Consider the following 5457-nt stretch of genomic DNA (forward strand, 5'->3'; position numbering starts at 1 on the left):
CGCGTCCGCCGGGCCCTCTCGTCTCTCTCTCCCTGGTCTGGCTTGGAGGCTGCCCTGCAGAGCTGAGCTGAAATCACGAGCTGACAATCACTAAAGAACTGACAGCCTCTGCACGGGCCCTCCAGCCAGCAGCTGAGGGAAGACACCGGGCCCCGGGAAGACGATCTCTCTCGGGACCATCTCTCCAGACCGGTCACAGCTTCCTCGGTCAGAGCTACTGACCCCACACCAGCAGCCATACAGCAGATTTTGTGGATGACTGATATGCTTAAATCCAGGGTAACAGGATTACACACATTCGCCTGTCTGCTTTCAGTCAATCTGCACAAGCCAATCACACTTGAAGGACCTCAGTACTACAGGTAACAAACACTCTTTTAGTGGCTGTAGTTTACTGTACCCATAGGAATCAGCAAATATGGTTTATGAATGTTGCTATAAGCACCAATCTAAGAACTAAAGATGATGTATGTTTCTTTGGAATACCTGAGAGCAAGAGAGCAGAAAAATGAACATACACCCCAAATTTCTATGGTATTTTACAAAATTAAACAGATAACTCATGTTTTCGACCCCTTAGTCAATGCTTTTCTGCAAGTTCCATGGTGATGCTCAAAATTGAATTACTCACGTCCAACTATTTCTAGAGACATAACCAGCAGAGAAGTCAGTTATACTGCCTTGTATTTCCTTAGAGCCATATGAAGTATCCAAAAAAAATACTTTGGTATCTGCCAACTTCTATTTAACAAGCATCAATTCAACTGTTTCATCACCACAGTCTTTTGTGACCAACACTACATGCTGAGAAGCTACTAAAATTACCTTAGTTTGTACACAGTAACACATGACGTTCTACATTTACCACTTTTTACAAAAGCCTTCCCTGCTCCTTAGTACCGTGGTAAAGAGACAACAAAAACGTTACAAACTAAATATGAATTAAAGAGTCCTTTGTGCTTGTTCCGTTGGGCCAACGTCCACACCTCTGCACACATTCTCCACTTTAGGGTCTACGGCAGCACCAGGGACAAAATGTAACTCCAAGTAGATTGAGAATATTGGCTGTTTTCCTAAGAGATGCTGAGATTTATGCTTTTAAGTACTAGTGGTTCATGTATTACACCAAGCACTGCTCATGAGGAGTACAAGCGAGAAGCAAAGATGGCTGTCTCCAGAGATTAAGGAAACTCACACCTGTGCTACTTTGCAGGATATCCTAGTAATAACCTTTTCACAAAAGAGCACTTATCTTCCCAAAACTCCCAACCTACAATGGCAGACAGCTTTCTCCTTCCTGTGTGCACACACACACCAATTTAAGCTTGCAGACACCAGGTTTACAGGTTTTTTTAAGTACTGTTATATTGAATTAACTGTAAATTTGTATTTAGTGGAAGCAAATTATGCCATTACCTTACAAATTTTAACTCATGCAACTTCAGTGTTAAAACTTTTACAGGTACATTTTAACCCCCTCTAAATGGCTTTGTCTAAAGTGACCCCAGTTCTCTCACAATTTCTGTCTGCTGCAGCCAGCTGCACTTAACTCTCCACAGACACGCACACACATACTCTGGCACATGGCCATGAACTCAGAAGTGAATGGAAAAATCACTACTGAATCATTTTTTCAGTCTCTCTGAGGTACTTTTTTGTTCTCTGTGCAACATTTTCCAGTGTTTTCTATAGTCTGCTCTAAAAACTCACTGGCAAGCCTTTTCCCTTTGTACTTCTACAGACCTGTGGATCTTGCCCACATCAGGAACTCTTAAGGGCTTGTTTCCTGTGGACACATTCCAGAACTGCAGCAGAACAGATTAAGAGATATGAATGTAAGTTACAGCACAGTTAACTCTCTGCCTTGCTGGAATAATGCCTTCAGTGAACAACCTATTCCAGGGTAGTTAAAGTAGGAATTACTCTGGAATTAGAAGTGACTTGTTTTTGTGGATGACCACGAGGGGGAGTTACACATACTTAAGTACAACTGTAATGAACCAGATCTTCTGCTATGTCCACTGATTTTCTTCATCAGACAAACCCTAGATCTTCCATCTCCCAACCTGAACCAGTAGTAACAAGAGCAGTGTTACTGTTAAACTGCTTTGAGATACAGAGATGGTAGGCATCTGCAACTAATCAGATTCCACAGTCATGCAGCTGTTTAGCAAACATGCACAAAACTTCACACCACAAAACCATGAGGTTTTACTTCCCTAAAATCACCATTTGTTGTGTAAACAAAACTAATCCAAATATAAAGTAAAACTCAAGAAGTCAAAACTCAGTCTGCCAAGTTGAAAGCTCAGAATTAAACTAAATAAATAAATATGTGAATGGAGGGAACAACTGGAAATTATGTATTTTTTACTGCAGAAAACAAGATCCCAGAGGGACTATCCTCACCAGCCAGAGCATCCATAACAGAGGCCCTAGGACTGAGTTAGTAATTTTCCTGCTCCAGTGCTTCAGTGTTCTGGTTTATAGCACATCATTATGAACAGCTGATACATGAGGCAGAATTGTAAGACCATGTATCAGCTGCTTTCCCAGAAGACAACCATTATCTGAGACAGTAGCTCCACATCATCCTCTCCTGGAGGATTACTATGAAGACACCATCCAGAAATACCAATTTAACACATTCCCAGAAATCAGAGGAACTGTACAGAAGACTTCGTGCACCAGCAGATGGAAAGCACAGCTCTTCTGGCTACACAACACTCCCTTGCAGCAGAACACACCTGTAGAGCCTTCAGCGTAGGACACTGTGAGTTACCACTGTTTTGGAGAGTGAGCTTCACCTTGGGGTGAGACTTATCCTCTTGACAAATCTTGGTCCTTTTGGAGAGTAAACACTTTCCTAAAGTTTTTAGAGGGGACAGAAACATAAAACTGGACTAACATTAAGGCTCTCTCTGCACAAAATATTTTTGATTTCTTCAAGATGTCTCTACCTTGTGCCTTAGGATTGCATGATTAAGCATCTAACTCAAAGTCAACTATGATACAGGGAGCAAAATACTGCAGGCCTCAACCTCAAAACCCAGTGAGACCTTACATGCAAAGATGTAAATCTCATGCCCAATCTTGAGAACAGGCAGGGGGAGGGGAGGGGGAAGAGCAAGATAGAATTAAAAAAGAAAGCCTTTAAGCACTCCTACTGAGGATCAAAAGAAAGCACTTCTATGGAGTGCAAACATGCTATTAAAATTCTTTCTTTGGTATGAATGAAGTTTCGACTGAAAAATACAGAAAAATTCAAGCTTTTAAAACAACAGAAGTCTCCTCCACCTCTCAACCCGCTGCCTCTTTATGGCTGCAAAATGAAATGAAAACAGTATTCCAGAAGCCAGTGACTCCTCCTCCCCTGCTGCAACACCAAGTTCCCTGAAAAGCAGAACCCTTTAACAATCCTGCGAAGGTTCTCTGTTACAACCAACTATGGACAAACTGGCGCCATTACTGAATGACATGCAGAATGACATTAAAATGTGTAAGTGACATTGGTACACACTGGTCCCTCGCAGAAGGAAGGCCCAGCAATGAACCACCATAAGTTTTTACCATACTAATTCCAAATCTAACTGCTACCAGTGGATTCAACACTAGCTTCATACAGAACGGGAGCAAACTCCTTTTCACCTGTAAAGCAGCTGCCCTAAAAATTCACTTCGACCAAGCAATCCATCATCACTGCTGGACCACAAATAAAGGCAGGCAGACAACCACATAAGAGGCAGTTCAGAAATGTCTGCACAACACCATAGTAGTAAGGAATACCAAATTAGAGGCCAGGCAGTGGGAATGACAGGAGACTAGGAAGCCAATCAAAGAGGGTAGGGAAACCAAATCCTAATAGACACTGTTGTTCCCCACAGCCACCCAGCCAGTTAGCTGAATCGTGATCAACCACTGTAGTAGTCAGGTTATAAGAGTGACAGGACAGAAAAAGAGAGAAAACAACGGAACTTCTCACTACCACACAATTTCTAATGAAGTAACTATACAAGAACGTAAATAGCTATATATAAGGTAAGCCATGAATCCTTTCCAGAAGGAACTCCCTCCACACATGCACTAGGCACAAGTTACTGACATTTGAGAAAAGTCAGACATAGCAACCTAATAAAACTGGCTCTGTGGTCTCTGTGCCCCAACAGCAGCATGACTGGAAGGCACAAATACTGACAAGCGCTGGCTCAATGGCTGCAGTTAAGACACACCAAGTAAGAAGCAGCAGCGTACCTGCGGAGATAAAGTGGCAGACACTGCAGGAAGCATTCCTGACAAATGACAACTAGAGAAGAACTGCACAGTTCACAACTGAAGCCTACAGCCTGCCTTCCAACTTAAAAGCCCTCAATTTATCAGAGATCTGCAGCTGAATTCAGTTGCTTGCTTACAGATGGCTTAATATTTGATACCAGAATTTCCATACATCTACACCAGGCTGACAAAAACAATGTGAGACCAAAGCCTGTGCCATTCCAGGCTGGCAACTGGTGGCCAAACAGGGAATTGTGATTATCCCAAGCAACGCTAAAAACATGTTTTGGCAACTGAACCAAGCTCCTCCTCCAAGCTCAGTAAAGAGTATGCAAATAAGATTTTAGTAGCAGTACCTCCAACACCACATATAATTTTTTTAAATAGAAACTTAATATTCACCTCACTTCTGTTTCACTCTCTGCATAGCACAAGACACTGAGCTTTTCAAGACCTGTGTTAAGATTTTCCCCCTCCTCTTACCACTGAAAAGCCATTATTAAAACAGGTTTAAAACTTGTTTTACAAGCCTCTCACCCAGAGAGGCTCTCGCCCTTTACAGGTATTGCTATGGGCAAAGCCTTTCCACAACATGGCATATTCTCAGGGGAGCCACACTTACAGTCACTTCAGGTAAGAAAAGTGCTTATTTTCAGTTTAAAAGAGCAAAGTTGCTCTTTCAGTCAGAAGTTTCAGCATCTGGTCAGAAGACAACAGAATGGAAAATCCACAATGGAGAACAGGGCTAAGAATAACTGCAGGTGCTTCTCCTTAGTAGATGTAAGCTGAGAGAGGAGCAAAAAGCATCTTCTAAATATGACTTTTGCACTGAGTTCAGGCAGGCCAGGATAGCACAAACCATTTCCCCTGAGAATTTCAACAATTGCTCTGTATAACAGTAAGGTGCCTGAGCTATATGTGATCAGCTCTGCCAAAATGCTCTGAATAGCCACATTGCTGTGCTACACCCATTCCTCTTCCACTCTAATACAGGATCCAAGGCAGGGTGGAGGGAGGAAATCACTAGCTCCCTTACATAGTGTTTATGCAACCAAGAAGCTCTAGAACACTCTGTTTCAAGAAACATCTACTCACTAAACATTATCAGCGTTGTCATTCAGGGCAACAGGTATCCCAAATAATTTCTTAATGACAAATTTGTTTCATACTATCATTGGGGGGGGG

This window comes from Corvus brachyrhynchos, unplaced genomic scaffold (genome assembly GCF_000691975.1).
Source record: "Corvus brachyrhynchos isolate BGI_N302 unplaced genomic scaffold, ASM69197v1 scaffold302, whole genome shotgun sequence".
NCBI lineage: Eukaryota > Metazoa > Chordata > Aves > Passeriformes > Corvidae > Corvus > Corvus brachyrhynchos.